This window comes from Aulonocara sp. 'chitande type north' Nkhata Bay, linkage group LG15, assembly GCF_057382095.1.
Source record: "Aulonocara sp. 'chitande type north' Nkhata Bay isolate Kocher_YH1m ecotype deep benthic linkage group LG15, A_spYH_male_GT1.1, whole genome shotgun sequence".
NCBI lineage: Eukaryota > Metazoa > Chordata > Actinopteri > Cichliformes > Cichlidae > Aulonocara > Aulonocara sp. 'chitande type north' Nkhata Bay.
The window spans coordinates 33,397,620-33,415,510 of NC_141358.1; the positions used below are offsets into that span (position 1 = coordinate 33,397,620).

Below are 17,891 nucleotides of genomic sequence, written 5' to 3' on the forward strand. Positions count from 1 at the left end.
CAGTTAAAATAGCAAAGGTGTAAGTGATTTTGAAATCTAATCAAACACAAAAGGAATTCTCAAGTGACGTGTCAGTAGGACAGACAGACATGAGTCAAAGCCTGCTTCCATCCCCCCTCAAAGCATGCCTCGCCCTCTCAGCGGAGTGAGGATACCGAATGTACTCGGTGGAGCTTTGAAGTGGGGCTGCTCTGCTAAGCCTCTCAATTCAGCACTTAGCACTTAACAATGCACATTTCTTTCATCTGCAAAGCCAATTAATTTATGGCATAGAGTAGAATTTCAAAGAGCGGTTGCGCACAGGGCCATATATATTTTGCAGATTTTTCACAAGAGAGTGATTTAGGATTAGCATCAGACAATGCATCTTCTTTGTATCTGCAGATTTGCTCAATTAAACTATAGATGGTTGTAAACTCTCCATTTTTCTATCCCACTGTACAACATGTCTAATTTGTATTTGTCTTTTGTTGCATTATGCAACATTCATTAGTGAAGAATGAAAATGACCAGTCAACAGATTGCAAGTTTTTGTCTCGTCACTGGAGTTATTTATTGTATCTAGAGACAAACAGTCCCTAACAATCATTCATGCAGTTCTGAGATGTACTATTAAGATTGTGGAACATTTTCTGACTCATTCCTGGCTTCCTCCTTCATATTGTGACTCAGAGGCACAGGGTGAAAAAAACATTTCAGACACTAAAGCATTCTTTGTGCGTGTGTGTGTGTGTCCGTGTGTTTGTGCGTGTGTGTGTGTGTGTGTGTGTGTTCCGCTATTTGTGTGCACTCTTTTCAGCATTCTGATCCTCGGAATTTCACAAGACATGTAATAGAGGATATAAAATCTGGTTAGTTTACAGAATAATCTAACTGGCTGAGGAATGCAGAGTTTCAGCAACTTCATTCTCCCCAAGATATATTTCTGAATGTACCTAATCCCCTTGCTGTAAGAACAACCATAGAGCTCACTTTATATTTAAATACAGCAAATGCATTTAAATCTATGTATGACTGAGGGAACATGTCAGCTGTCACCTAAAGAAAACGGGTGTAAAGCCATTCACATGGCTGGAAATCACCTCAGGTACATTTATAAAGTCATTTATACAATATTAAATATTTGATATAGTCTCCAAATACAGTAAATTGGCTTCAAGAGTTAATATGTCAATTTATGTACTGTAGTATTGATACTGTAAATACCACGATTTGGACATATCCAAATAAATATTTGTTAGTGCTAATGTTTAATGTTTAACACCTAATTAGGCGTTAAACATTAGCACCTAGTGTTAATTTACTATCATAAACACCCAATTAGGCGTTTATGATAGTAAATTGTTCAATGCCATGTAAAATGAAAAGAAACAAAAAGTGATTTGCAACATTATGATAAAAATCAGCTCTATCATATTTGTTTTTGTTATGACCTTCTCTTTTGAACTGCATGTGTGTTCCTTATTTGCGATAAACCAATTTTATTTTAGGAAATGTACATTTATTTCCCAAAGTTGTTGAACCCAGCTGATTTGCATTGGAAATGGACAAAAATTTGACTACACTTGTGTAAGTACAGTACAAGAATGACCTGGAAGGCTTTTTTTTCCAGTGACTAAGTTTAATTGATTTGTTAATTTTATCTCTTTCATGCAAACCTAGAGATTTGATTGCACTGGCTGCTCCTGCAGTGCAGTAGGGATGTCTTGCATGGGTGTAGAAATGTCTTCAAACTGCACTGTGCTATTTGTGTGGGAATGGGGAAGTGAAATAAAGTCCAAACGAACTAATCTTCCACTGCCACAGCTTCCACCTCCTTCAGAGCAGTGTGAATGTGTGTTTCTCTGTGTGTTAGAATGGTAGGCGATATATGTCATATGGCAACCCTGGTGCTTTGTGAGTTTTATGAGTCAACTTTAAGGCCCTCCCCTGCCTCCCAGCCCTACCACCTCGCAATAAAGTGTTTGTTGTGACTTGACACAAAGGACGTGAAAGACTTCAGAATAATCTGATGTAAAATGTATTAAAGTTATAGAGTGAGGGAAGGGGAGTTTGCTCAAGGAAACAGAAACAGAAATGGACATTTTGTAATTTTTATGATAGTTTTATTTTAAAATACAAAGACAAAATATTGACCAAAAGTACAGGGGAAAAAATATTGCGTAAAAGTTATAAATTGATTCACACGTCATTGACTGAAATAAGCATTTGATCCCCTGCAACCCACATGGGCTCTGTACCCATGTGGGTTGCAGATTACAATCAATCATTGAACCAACCTATGGGCTCAAAATGTGGTCATAAATATTTTGTACTGGTAAAAAAAGATTTGTATGTGTAAAAAAGATTTGTGTGTGCGTAAAAAAGATTTGTATGTGTAAAAAGAATTTGTGTGTGCGTAAAAAAGATTTGTATGTGTAAAAAAGATTTGTGTGTGCGTAAAAAAGATTTGTATGTGTAAAAAAGATTTGTGTGTGCGTAAAAAAGATTTGTATGTGTAAAAAAGATTTGTGTGTGGACTTAGAAAAAAGACCCCTGCAAGTTACAATTACGGATTTTTGACCCTATTTTTCTTCCCTTCATCTGATAGGTCAATGTCATGTCAATCACAAATGTAACAATCCAATCAGAGAACAGATGGGTTTGGCTGTCGAGGGGTGCTTTTTTTGAACTGCAGGTCTTTGAAAGGAATAAATGCCCTTTTACATGCCAACCCAGCGTTTTCCTTCATCACCACGAAGGAAAACAGTCTGTGGTCGTCCGAGTTTGGTGATTTTTATGTCACAGGTCTACATGTTTAATACAGGGACTTCCACAGCCTTTTCAACAGCGCTGCGGACCGCGGGGTGGGGGCGGGCAGTGTTTTGGAAATGACAGTCTTCATTACAAAGCTTTCTTCGTTATGAATTAGCATACATGTTTTTATTGAACATTTGCAGAACTAGCAAAAAAAACAAAGTCTTGTAGAGGACATAAAGTCAGAGATAGAAAAGACATGGAACAGGTGCATCTAGTACAGGTAGAGCTGCTGCAAAAACCCACAGAGCCCAGCAGCCAGCATAACAAATTCTGGATCCTTTGCTTTTAGTTAGCAGTTAGCATTAGCAGCACATCCTGCGTCCGATGTGAAAGGATTTTTATGCTGCGCACTGTGACTCACAGCAATGGTCCTGGGTCAGCCCTGACTTTGTGTTAAACTAATTCTAAAGTAATAATGTTATTTCTAACCACTGATATACCACAACTTTTTCCTTTCAACAGCTACTGAAAGTTAGGGGACCTAGCTACTATCGGATATTTATATAGCGATCCTCCAGCTTCAAACGGTATCACCCTTCAAGGACCTGCAGTTCAAAAAAGCGCCCCTCCGACAGCCAAACCCATCTGCTCTCTGATTGGATTGTTACATTTGTGATTGACATGACATTGACCAATCAGATGAAGGGAAGAAAAATAGGGTCAAAAATCCGTACTTGTAACTTGCAGGGGTCTTTTTTCTAACACAAATCTTTTTTACACATACAAATCTTTTTTACGCACACACAAATCTTTTTTACACATACAAATCTTTTTTACAAGTACAAAATATTTATGACCACATTTTGAGCCCATACCAACCAACCAGTCAGAAAAGTCACTCTACAACCAATGACAATTCTTTAATGGGATACAGCATATAGAATACCTTTTAACTTGGAATTCTTGCTAACAACAGTTAATAAAACATGTTTTAACTGTCATCCTAGACTGAGCAAAAAATACATTATCAGTGGATTGCCCTATCAAATAGAAGAAAATTCTAGAGTTTTCAGATTTCACTCCAACTATAATTGAGAAAATATGAGTTAAAAATGTTCATATTTTTTTTCCAAGACCTAATCTATCAGCCTTTTCAAGACACACGGTCCTGGAGTGTCTGATAATCCAGGTTAACATTCCAGTTAAAATATACTTTAAAGCATTAAGTCATTGTTTTGCAAGTCTCAAGTAAGTCTCAAGTCTTTATCCTCAAGTCTCAAGTCAAGTCTTAAGTAATGTCAGGCAAGTCAGAGTCGAGTCTCAAGTCACTGGTGTAAAAGTCCGAGTAAAGTCACAAGTCTGAAATTTTGAATTTCAAGTCCTTTCGAGTCTTTAAAAAAAAAAAAAAAAAACCCCGAAAAAAGCATGTTGCAGTTATATGCTAAATGTAAATCTTAGACCATGTAATTTTTAAATCTGTGTTTTTCTCAACACATGACAAAATAGTGAACTTAGAAAATATACACAAATTGTGAAATTGCACCTCTTTAAAATGCAGCTCAATTAAACCTAGCTCCAAGAATAATTTTCACCGACAGTTCTGAGATAAGCTGCATGTTATTCTTGGATGCGGTTGTAGGACCGGCTTTAAAATCGCATGACAAAAATATCATACATATTAAAAAAAACTGCATCACCAACGTAGCCTGGACAACATTTGCTAGTTAGATGAAGTCAGCTATCTCATTGTAGCATATTTATATGCATATTTATAATTATATGGTTCTTGGAGTGAGTGCATACACTCATGAAGTTTAGTAACTTCAGGTCACTGCAACAAGCCCAGGTACAGTTTACCGCCGGATGGGTACAGGACCTTGAAATGCACCGTGTAGAACGAAAGACCATCGTACCTATCATAAGTTTACCAGTCTCACAAATTGTCTTCATAAATACACATTCGTTAACCGTTTATTAATAGGACCTTTGAGCTCAAGGGTAATTAATTAGTAGTGGAAATAATTTCTGGTAGCATCACAGAAATGTAGCAGTGACAATAATACTGTATGCTGTAATCGTACTGGGCAGTTAATGATACAAAACAACTGTTTTATCCTGTGAATAAAAGTATATGTTTTTGTCAATGTACCATAATAACAGAAGCGAAACGCAATATTGTGTCAGGACAATTCACTATTTATGCACAATAAATAAAGGAGCATAGCGCGACAATTTCTGTTCAGCGCCAGACTTCCTTGTAACCTATATCACCAATTATGTTATGAAAATGACGTATTAACTACTAAAAAACACTGACCTTCGTGTAAATGCTTGGAGCAGACTAACCTGTGAGCTGGAGGGTTCTGGGACGTTATATTTGATCTTTGAATGGCTGCAATCCAGGCCATCCGTCGCCTGTTTGTCACTTCGGAAACATGGCTTGAACAATTTCTCTTCAACGACGTAATCCGATAACAACCGATCTCTTTACCCGTCGGCTTCCCGTGGCTGTCATGCGACCGGCTATTGCAGTTAATAATACAACAGCTTCTTGACATTTTTGTGTTTCTTTTTATCGCTGTGTGACTGATTTCAATTGAAAGCCTGCGTGCGCTAGTACCGCTTGCCACGAGTTCCCAGAATCCTTTGCGGTTTATCCCTGAATGACGTCACATTTTCAATCTCTATATAATATGCATGTTAAATTTTATATTTGGGGTGAAATATCAAGTCTTTTCAAGTAAACCGGTTCAAGTCCAATTCAAGTCCCAAGTCATTGGTGTAAAAGTCCAAGTCAAGTCACAAGTCTTAGAACATTTTTTCAAGTCAAGTCTAAAGTCATAAAATTAATGACTCGAGTCTGACTCGAGTCCAAGTCATGTGACTCGAGTCCACACCTCTGTATATACATACATATACATATATATATATATATATATATATATATATATATATATATAGATAGATAGATAGATAGATAGATAGATAGATAGATAGATACACACACACTAAGGAATTCCCTCAGCCAAGTATAAACATAATGCAGTGACTGCTATAGGTAGGTAAGCAGGAATCAGGCACAAGTTATCATATTTAATCCAGGAGTAGTCATGTTCATGTTGAATTTTTGTAGCATCATGACTTGCTCTCAAAGTGGGTGGAAGTAGCATTTTTTTTAAGTATTTTATATATGAAGCTACAATTTCATGTGTCAAAACTTATAAATAATTTAACTTATGTAATATAACATTTTTTGACAAATCTGAGATTTTCAAGCAAAGCATGTTCTAAATATTTGATGATTTAAGATGGAATGTTCCAGCTATTGTTGAGGTCACATTAGCACTTCCCTCAAATAACCTGAAGTCAGTGGAGGTCTGTTGAATAGACTCTGAGTCACTCAGGGCTGTTACTCTGACAGGTATAGTCTGGAGGGGTGTGGAAAATTCCTCAAAAAGCAAGTGAGGAACTGCTAAACTATGTGAGCAGTAAACTTTGCTCACACATTCATCCTTGAAAAACAACAGTACAACACTCGTATCTTTGGAGTTTCATTGTAAGGAAATTTTAAATGGTTATGTCCTTTCAGACCATACCCAGCAGATTAATGTTCCTGACAGTGAATGATGACACTGACTAATTAGGGATAAAACTGGATGCTAATAAAAGTTTGTACAGTCTATATCTGATCATAGATAAATAGTTACAATTACAAAGGAGAAAATGTGCTTCATATAGTTTGTGCAAAGCAGGAGAGACATTTCTACAAGTTGCACAAGCAAATTAATGACGCCATCAGACACTGGAAGAGTTGGAATCACCGACTGAGTGCAGAATCTCTTCAACAAACAGTTTGGTTTTGTAATTTTCAAGTGGCACCTTGCCGTAAAGTGTGCTGCACAAACCAATGAATGACCTCTTTCGAGTTCCAGTGAAACTTGAGCTGCCTTCTTTCTTCTGACCTGCTCATCCACCCAAAAAAGGGTAGATCATTAGTGTAGATGTCTGTTTTGGTAGTGGCCTGCAGATGCATTAAAGTACTTTTTGGTCTGGACTGGTGTAGGGACTCCTAGGCTGAAAAAGGTTAAAGGGAACACCGGCTATTAAGACATGTTTGCGCTAAAATATGTACTGTGCTTTCAATAACACATATGTGGTATTAAAATACGCCAAATGTTTTCCTTTTAAGCACATTTTATATAAAACCAATTTACCAGTAGGCCACCATTGTTATTTACTTCTCAATGCACTCTGGGTAGTGACGTCATACGGTTGCACCGCATCCAGTTCACAGTTAGCAGCGCACTGGAAATGGCTTCTGTTCAACCTTTCCAGTTTGAACCAGAGTAATCCGAGAGAGAGAATGAAAATAGTCAATCAGTACTTAGTTTAGATGAAGATGAAAACAATCCGTCACACGAGGATGCGAGAGTCAGGGAAAACTACTGGTATCTATGCGGCTACTGCTTGCCAATGGCAACGACGACTGAGAAGGTTTGTTGTAAAGCACCAAAACTTTTTGAAGCCGTATGTCTTAATCCAGATGTTCTTTGGGCAGCCCTTGTTAGCCTCCATGACCGGTATCCAGTCTTTAAGTGATAACATTATGAATCCTGCTTCTGGGCCCAAAGTGTTCTGCATTTAATAAGACTTTTGTGTTTTTAACATGTTTTAATGCTTTGTATCTTGTTCGATTTAATCTCAACAAGCCCCTAAAAACAGTCAGTGATCACTGTTGGCTTCTCATGGTTTTTATTACCGCGAATCATTTTAAAGCTCAGTTTTTAAACCCTTATGATGTAACTACAGCCATGCAGCAGTATATTAATGACTAACCTTGTATTGTGGATGGATTATCTCGGTGGTTCTCCTGACTGACGTTTGGTCCGTTTACAGCATCCTGCCATGCGATTGCATTTGCCCCTAATGTGGGGACGCTCACATTAACTTTTATCGAGTGGAAAAAGTCCTCCGTTCGTTAGCATTCGTCCTCCAGCTTTATTGTTTATGTTATGCTAGCATAGCTTGTCGCACTAGCGGTCACGTAGCGCATCATTATATACCAGCTAGCCCAACTTCAGTAACCCTACAAACGTCGCTGCTGTTTACTTTCCTGTCGTCATTTATGTTGGAAGTGATAGCAGAGCTGTACGTTTTAATTTGTTTAATAAATCTCTCAGTCAGAACATGGTATATTATATTTAGATGGAAGCAAATGAGGTAACTCCCTGCTAACTTCTAACTCAGTTAAATGTCAAAAATTCAGTTTTCATGGATGCCTGGATGTTAAACTTAATTGTTACACCTGGCAGAGCAGGCACACTGATCATTTTATTACAAATGAACACATTTAGACAGTTTTTCAACTCTCAGTAATGCTGCAGTGATCATTTGACTTTTGCAGCGGAGTTTGGGCCCAGACATGGCTAATAACGTCAAACTCAAAGACCGGATAGTGCTGGTCTACCAAGTCGTAACCAGGTCACTAATAGGCAAGTTAATTAATACGGTTGCTACACTATAAAAACAAAACCGGTTATCTGAACGAAAGCACCTATACTGCCGACAACCAAAACACGTCATCGTCCCAGAATGCATTGTGTGCGAAAAAACATGGCCACTCCCACGGCTCCAAAATAGTTTTAAACAACAAAGCTTTAATGAATAACAAAAAAAAATTGTAGTTATTCTCAAGTATGTAGTGGAGATCATTTGTAACATATTTAGAGTAACTTAGTAGTAGTCGGGGTTCCCTTTAAGAGTTGACTGATGACATCACTAGTTTACATTTCAATCATTGTGCCTCAAGGCATCAGTAGTCAGTAGTATTTAAGTTTTTTACTGGATGGTTTCGACTGCCTCCATCTATCACAAATACATTTAAAATGAGAGAAAATGAAACAGTTGTAAACCTTATACAGTCTGCACTCTCCATTACAAACACTGCTACTCTTCCCAGTTACTTATTGTTCAGAATCATGGTTTATATCCCAGAAATTATCTCGGGTTCCACAATAAGGCTGACATCTGGCAGTTCATAAGTAGGTCTATATGATGCAAAGGGTCTTTTTCTTGAATAAAAGCAGCAGTGCAAAAACGATGACAGGTCAGTTACAAACCCAGTCTACATATTTGTGTTTATTTTTGCTGTTTGGCCAAGCCTGAGTGATTATAAATCTATTGAAGGATTAGGCAGCTAAAAATAGCCTTTACTATAGGGGTCTTAGTGCACAGTTCAACCTATAAACAAATAAATGGCAATTTCTGCACAGCCCTGTCTGCCAGCTTTTTAGGGAGTAATTTGCGGTGTGGAGAGAGGCTGACCTCAGTCAGGAAACAGCAGCAGAATAAAGAAGGGCCATTTAGCCCCATTTGGAGCTTAAGAGTGGCCTTCTCACAGGCCATGGACACTGTGGCTACATGGACACTATGGCTACACAGCCACAGACAGGCTAAAACGATTAAGACGGTCGAGCAGAGATGTGCATCAATCATGCCTTCCAAGAACTGTGTGCCACTAGAAAAGCTAACCTCCTCCCGCAGACTGTGGTCCAACATGTCATTTTAGCCAGCGCTGTCTCTCATCCACAAATAGCAGCAGCTTGCGTCTGCATTTTCTTCCCCAGAGGTTCAACGGGGCTGATCTGGGAGGAAAGCTTTCCTACTCCATCAATCAGTGTAGTGTTTGCTCTGCACTTGACTTGAGGCTGAGTGGGAGTGGCAGCAGAAGGTGACCTTTAAGATGGAGGACAGTACGTTTCAGTATTTGTGAGTGACCACTGAGAAACAGAATAGTCTTAAGAGATTTAAGTGTAAAGCTGGTGGACTTAATGTGTAATGTGTGTCATTTAATGTGAATTTAAATCATGAATCATTTAACCCAGAACTGTCTCAGACTGAAAAAGCACCAATATAACACAATATTGCACAAATCAGCCACAGCACATCTGCACAGAAGCCACAAATGCCAGCTAGCTAGCTTTGTGGGTTTCATAATACTATAGGATGTTAGCTTAAAAGCTGCACATTCTAAAGGGGGAAACAACTCCTCCAGTACTGGACACTACATTGAACTGAATATGTTTAAGCCCTTATCATTTAAAAGAAGACAACAAAAATATGTGAACACACTTGAAATCATCCTCACTATCATTTGTGGCAGCGCACACTGCAATACTTTAAACACCACAAACACCAGAATTCCTACCAGAGCTCTTTGGTGATGTTTTACAAACCTTATATATTTTGGAAAATAGCACCTCATACACTGGTTGAAAGCATACAAAGCAATGCAGTTCTATGTATTTTTAGCTAGAATAGTTAATAAGGATGACAAATCTCCCAGCAGATGGCCCCGCCCCTCCCTGAGCCTGGTTCTGCCGGAGGTTTCTTCCTATTAAGAGGGAGTTTTTCCTTCCCACTGTCACCAAAGTGCTTGCTCATAGGGGGTCATATAATTGTTGGGTTTTTCCTCTGTATGTATTATCGTAGGGTCTACTTTACAATATAAAGCACTTCGAGGTGACTGTTGTTGTGATTTGGCGCTGTATAAATAAAACTGAATTGAATTGAAATTGAAATGATTGTTAAAGTTAATTGAAGCTAACTTTAGCTGGCTACCTATTTTAGAGCCATTGGTCATTAGTTTAGAAACACTATAGTCACCATTCCAACAATGCAAAATGCTATATAGTATGGCATTAATATTATATATACATTAATTATATTAATATCAAAGTGAAAGGAATATTTACAGCCAGAAAAGTAAGTGTTTTCTCGTATCAGGAGATATTTCTTTTATTATATAGTTTTGTGTTTGTTTTTATAGGGATGTGTTGACAGGTGGAGATGTGAACTCAAAGCTTGACATGATATTCATCAGTCAGCCTTGCTGCTCTCAGCTATAAAACTAACACTAACAAATGACATAGCACTGGCTTATTTACCCTCACAAGCTGCAGAGTCATTGGGGCTGTATGGGTGCATTATGTTATACTGGAGAACAAAAGTGCATCATATATAAAATTACAGCAGAAGATGATCAATGTGTGAAAACACACAGCTCTGCAGTTTCCTCTGGATGTGGTTCTTTCAACAAATTATTGGATTAGTAATTTCAAGCCATGATGGAAAAATCAATCACACTTATTGTGCAACCTATATGCCATCAGCCCCTGTGCTGTGGACAGAGCGTACACTGTTGTAGTGAACTCAAGTGCTGCCCAAGCGATATACCTGCCTGCTTTTGCAGCCTGTGATTCTTCTTGAACTTGTTACAAAGCCCTGTTTAATGAAACAGAAATTCATAGTTATAGAGATTAAAACAGATCTTTGCAGAGCAAAGACTATAACCAAGTTATCTAGCCTGCTGCTGCTTCTATAAGGCCACATACAGTGCATCCCAAAACTCACACATCACTTGTTCCAGGTTTTGTCATTTTACATCCTTATCCCAAAATGGATTAAAAAATTCTACACAATACCCCATAATGACAAAGTGAAATCCTTGCAAATTTAGTTTTTTAAAAACTAGAAAATATGACATGTATTTAAGTATTCGCAACCTTTGCCATGAAACTTAAAACTGAGGTCAGACGCTTCCTGTTTCCTTTGTTCATCTGTCAGATATTACAACAACTTGTTGTCCACCTGTGGAAAATTCAATGACTTGACACACATCTGTCTTTGTAAGGGCTCAAACAAAGCTTTCAATATGTCATTTCATATAAACAAAATTAGAAACAAAAACTGTGTCAGCTGAAATCACACAGTAGTCTGTTACTTTCTAATAATTTGTGTGGTTCATTAATTCATAATTAATTCATAATTATTTGTATAGATTGTTTCAGATAATAGATTGTGATTACGTTGACATTTTTTCAATATCTTATCAAAGAGGCTTTTTTTTATTGAATGCTATGCGATTGTATGAAAAAGTGCACAGTAGCAGTCAGTTTTCTATACCCACACTGTGTACTAACATAATGTGAAAGTGCACAGCAAATATTAGCAGTCAGATTGCTACAGTTTGCTTGAACAGATTGCTCTAATGGCGCCATGACACAGCTGGACCACCTCTGTGCAGATAAATCACAGGTTTGGTACCAACACACTAATTGCTCTGGAACGGGTGTATGACTGAGGCCACTGCTTTACCTCCTGTTTGTTATGAACGATCTGAAATGTGCAAATGTCTCTATCAAACAGACAACATCACAGGCACAACTGCACAAACACGGGCTATGTTTATTTCCATGATTTAGAGATATATCTATAACTCAGTGTTGCCAATATCTCCCTTTTTCATTTCATAACCAAATGATGAAAACCAAATAACACCTCAAACATCACACACACGCACAGTAGGCTGGAGATACAGTTCCTCCAGCCTATGACTATTTCCACTGTGACTTGTGGTGCTTGGTTGTGCAAAGGGGTCTAATCAATAAGCACTGCTTTCTCTTCTCAGTATGAGTCATCGATACTGCTGCCCAAAAGCCACTAAACCGCACTCTGTGTCACATCTGCGCACACTTCAAACCATAACCTTTCAGTCTGTGCCATAGCATTAGATGTGAGGGAATTGGGACTTGAGTTGGCGTATTTTGACAGTTCTGGCTGAACTATGTTACACCTCTGCACTTGCCTAAATGCATATATATATATATATATATATATATATATATAGATGGATATACTGTATTGTTAGTGGTATCTACTAGTTTTTACTTGGTATGCACAGGCTAAAGTAGTACAGTGCTAGATTTTGAGTCATTCTGCAACAGCATCACTTTACAGTCATGTTTAGAGATGCCTTAGCTTAACTCGTTCAAATCAGCTGACTAATGATTGCTTTGTGTGAAACCTGCAATATCTTGCATATGTTTGAGACAGCCAAGCATCACTGATTGCTGTGAAATATGATCAGCGGTTACAGAAACCACAGATACATGCTGCATATGAAGACTGAGAAAAGTATACTTTCGCAGCACTATAGTGGCTGTGAGCGCTACAGTCTGATTGATACTATAATATATTACAATGCATTTGCACTCAGTGCAGTGGCATCAATATCACAGTATGTTTTCTGACAGACTACTATCAGCACATGGTGATTACTCAGGCGGAGTCGTGTTAACATTTAAAAGTGAAAACAAAAAGGAAAAGCACTAGTGAGTGCGTCAAGAGTTTCCCACAGAGGTATTTACACGTATTTTTTATCACAGCCAAGTATCCAGTTTTTTTCATTTTCATATAACACTGAAAAGATCCAGTGTAAAAAGTACATTTCCATACAACAAAGCATTATTTTATAAATTTTAGGGAAAAAATTTTTCATGACTCGTGTGATTAAAAAAATCTAAAATCAACATCAGAGATGGAAACGCAAAGGTAAAGGAAACGCAATATATCGGTCTGCACACAGCCCACTAAAGAAAATCAAAGAAGTCAACTTTCAGACGTGCGTCCGTGAACCTATTTATCACCACAAGTATTAGAAAAAGTAGCTAGTTTACTAACCAAGAGTGGTGGTTTGCTGTCCAAGTCAAAATGAACCTCTTGTGTAGACATACTGAGAAAAAAGGAATCTCCTCTAACAACAGAGAAGCTGTGTGTAAGCGGTATTGTGGTAATTTTATTTGTGTGTGTGCACATGAAGGTGCTTGTGCACATGAAGGTGCGTGTGCACACGTGTGTTTGTGCGCATATGTTTTCAGGATAACATCACCTCCCAAATTAGCTCTCCCACACAAAACTGCAGAGGTCATCTAACCTGGTATGGCCAATCGCCGGGTGGGTGTGTGAATGTTATGCAGCCTCCCCCCACACTGACTTTACTGCAGGCAGAGAAAACTGACAGCAGTGGTTGTTCAGCAGATTTGTAGGGATCACCCCAATAACATAGAAGTAGGCGTGTCAAAGGCGAAGAAGTAAGCGCAAGATAATAAGAATCTCCAGACTATTGTTCTGTCTGAAATGTCACTTTGAATTGTGGAAAATGGTTAGAAGACAGTCTGGGGTGTAATGTCTTCATGTGACACAAATATGACTTTTTCCAAACATATGGAGGCTAGCTGTGTTGGACCTTTTATTGTTTATATAAGTCTTGCTGTGCAATGAACTTAGTTTTACTTTCAATTTGGGTTTTGACTTCTGACAATTTTGAAAAAGAAGAAAAAAAGACAAACAGTTATTACAAAACTCAAAATTGAGGGCTTCCTGATTGATGTGCACAAGTCCAAAATCTCTGCAGCCTCCTAATGTGGACAATTCAGACCAGTTAGTCTTAACACCTCAGTTACATCACTGCAGTAATGTGCATCATATTTCTGTTGGCATAAAAATTAGTGACACAAGATCAGATCACTGGAATAAGCAGAATTGTCTTATGGAGCTGCTGGACATCAGAGCAGAGATGCTAAAGGATGGCCTTCATTTTTATTACCTGCTTTAAAGATTGCTTTTGAAACACAGCAATTTATTTCTGCAAGACCCTAAATGGACTGGACTGAAAGAAGTCAGAATTCTAATGCGTTTAATTAATGCTCTGGACAAGAATTTGGATGAATACAAAACCTGCAAAATGCATTGTGAAACGAATGAACTGAGTGAATGGATGATCAACAGTTGAGTGGGGCCTACTCCCACGCTTACCTGTGGTCTTTTCTGAGTACTCAGAAATTGCAAAAGCAAGATGATGACACAAAGTAGATAATCAAGGAAGAATATGGTGTCCAGCTCCTTTTTAGCAATGTCGGACATTTCTTTGTGCTCACTGAGCAGGATATTAGTGATCAGTCACATGATTAACATGGTGTCTTTCATTTCTTCACCCCTCAGATCTCAGCTGGATATTTGCATTGTACCACTATAGTTTTGCACATTTTTTCCCGTGCTTAACATTTATAAAACATCACTTATGTGTATTCTTAAAGCTCGAGATGTCACACATGCGAGAGCAATGTGTGAAAAAATGTTTTTTCTCTGCTATCTCAGCATGCTTGTGCCCTCTAGCCCACTCACACATGTACACACGCCCACATACACATCCACATGCATCCAGCCATGGCTTTTGAAGGTTTTGACGTGGGCGAAGCATCTGTGTCAACTCTTTCCTGTGGGGAGACTTTCCACTTGCTTTTATTTCCATGAGGGTTTTGCGCATGAGTCTTTGTGAACCTGACAGTTGAATTTTTTCTCTTTGTGCACGCATAGAATTTATTGTATCATGTAGCCCGTCCACTTCTGTTCACTCTATCTGTTCTTCTGGGCTTATTTAGTAATACAGAACACAGGCTGGTTCTGGGCAATCACTTTTCCTGACAATCACTGGCATAATTAGTGCATCTGTTCCTTCTCAAAATGTATGTTGGAAAGCTCTGCACATGCTCTAATCCAATCTCTCACAGGCTGCTTTTCTTTTCTGCACTTTTTGGGTGTTTTATTCCATCATCAGTTACTTGCAAGCAGTCTGCAAACTTGTTCCCTTGTTGTTTTTCTCAATTACACAGGAAGAGGTTAAGACAAGCAGATTTTTTGGGTGCGCAGGTGTACCTTGTCATCGTCATAAGATGCAATATTCTTTCTAGATTTAGTGCATATACATATATATGCTCTGTGGCAACTGTTGTGCTTGTTGTGCAGTCGTCAGATTTAAGGATAAAGCTGTGCCTCTGGAAACCAAAGTGGGTCAGAGTCACACCAAAATACTTGGCAATTGCTCAAAACTAGAATTCTGAAATGTTGACAATAAAAGAAAAGATTAGACTTGGGATTAGGTTTGAGACGCAGCAGCTCTGCTTCAGACATTTGAGGCAGTAAGCTGAGTCTATAGATAACCCCAGCGCTGCTATCACATGTGCAGTGTGTTACCATATAAGACAGCAATATGACTCACCCCACTCACTGACCTACTATGTGGGAAGTCATGATTCATGCAAGCTGCATTTAAGCAGGCAGAGTCCAAAAATATTCTAGCATGCCATCACACAAACACATACACAACTGTCACACGCACACACACTTACGCATAGCTCACTTGCTCAGTCATACTCACCTCCCACAAACATTGATAGGCTCAGATTCTGTTGGTAACACACAGTGAGAGACTTGACAAAGTTGTCAGAGCAAAGAGTGGAATAACAAGATGACTGGATGTATGCTGATGCCTTTCTGAGGTAATGCCAACTGGCACCACTTTATTGTTATGAATATTATCTGTTTTTCTGTCTTTGTGTTGAATGAAAAGATGACAGAAGAAGTAAGTAAACTCTTATGCAGGTGTTTGGTTCAGTGAAAGTTGCTGTATTTTGGTGAAATGCAGCCATAACTCTGGATAATATTCTCTGTTGCTTTACACGACTTTGTTCAGCAGATTTTTCGAGACCAATTGTAGTGGAATACAACTATAAATAGCTTCTTGATTCTTATGTGATATAAAACCAAAATGTCACAGAGTATTTGAAGAAGAGTCTAGAATATGGTTAGAAAACATGTGGCTAACACTGTTAACCATCAGTTTAGATGCCTTTATGCAGCAGACAAATGTTTCAAGCTTTCACTCATAATATTTTCTCGATGTCGGTGCACTTTCTATTTAGATGCTGACCTTCTTATCAGATTCTTCTCATTGTCTTTGATGATTTCCATTCAGCTCGGGCTCCACATTATTGGCCTTTTAAAGGTCTGTTTTTTTCAGTGATGTGGCTAAGGTCACTGTCAGGACCTTTCCAAAACTGAGAGATAAGAGTCATGGTGTTAGTGAGGCTGTTTGCAGACTGATGCAGGTTTATGGTCTGTAGTCTATAATCAGTTTCAACAGCAAGAACACTTCAAGAGGACGCAGAGCTTGGGTTGGGATGAAGAGCTGTTGAGGACGTTTAATGGAAGGATACAAAGTAGGTTCATCCTCAGCCCAGAAAATGAAATCAGTAGTCTAGCAGATGTAGTCTAGTTCAGTGACTGAGTCGTTTGGTGCCACGGCGCAAGAGTTGATGATCGGGTGTGAAATTTATGGTTTTCGGGGTATTTATCGTTAACTCGGTTTCCCTGGGTCTTTTCCCGTGTTGTAGTTGTGTGTCTTATTTTGAAAGACATATTTACGTGTTACCATAGCGACCAGAGAGCATTTAGGGCAGAGATGAGGATTTTAATCTCAATGTTGTTGGCACATTTCAGGAGGACACTGCTAATAGAGTTACACAATTACACATTATTATTATTTTTGTAAAATACCACAGTTTTTGTCTTGGTTGTATCAATTCATTTCACAAACAACTTTTTGAAACATCTGAGGTGTGAGGAAGCAGGGCAAAGTGTCTTTCTTTCTGATTACGCTTCCACATACCTCAGCATTTGTATGTATCAGCAGAATGTCTCAGACATGGATGTCTTGCATATATTATCTCAGGATCGATATCAGCAGCCTAGTGACCTTATAAAAAGCCGTTTGCTTTATCAGTACCTCAGGCATGGATGTTTGTGAACTTTCTGTGGTAAGAGTGGAAAGCCCCCAAAAAACAGTTTGGCAAGAATCTCAATTCATAGTCTTAACAGAAGCAATTCACTTCTGGGATGATTTTATGTTGGTGTTCAAATGAAAAATGCAGAGGATGTTCTGTTTAAAATCATCCATCTTTCTTGAAGGTGTGAAGAAAAATTGGATTTGCATTTAAATGCTCAGTTCCTTCCTGTGTTGCAGTTTGCTTGCAAAGCTATCAACCTTGTGATTTAACAGTGTTGGCTGAATACTGAGAGTGCAATTAAAAATGTTTAGACACTACTGTGAGTACATAAGATAGCATGTTTTGTCTGTGACACTAACAGCTCAAAGACGGAATGAGTAATTATAAATTTGTATTTTTTCTTGAACTATTTCTGGAATTTAATGTGTGTGAATGTGTGTGTGAATGGGTGGATGACTGGATCTGTAAAGCGCTTTGGGGTCCTTAGGGACTAGTAAAGCGCTATACAAATACAGGCCATTTACCATTTAATGGCATTCAACGGGTTATGCAACAGGCTTATGAGCCATAGAGGTCAGAGAGTTTTATCAATTCATAGATTAGCCCTACTGAAGTTAGAACATAAGTAACACAGATCATTGTGATCAAGGGAGCATGTTGAATATGTGTTTTAACTACTACACAAAT

The 17,891-nt window shown here is 38.4% G+C and overlaps 1 protein-coding gene across 3 annotated transcripts in view; it reads left to right on the forward strand.

Moving 5' to 3' along the window:
• bach2b (BACH transcriptional regulator 2b) overlaps positions 1–17,891 on the forward strand; it is a 102,071-nt gene that overhangs the window by 33,403 nt on the left and 50,777 nt on the right. The window contains exon 1 of one of the 3 annotated variants that reach the window (XM_086262976.1): positions 15,841–15,917. The exons of the other annotated variants lie outside the window; for them this stretch is intronic. The gene's annotated coding sequence lies outside the window, so the exon portion shown is untranslated. Of the gene's footprint in view, positions 1–15,840; positions 15,918–17,891 lie in introns of those variants that run through there. 3 annotated transcript variants of the gene reach the window in all.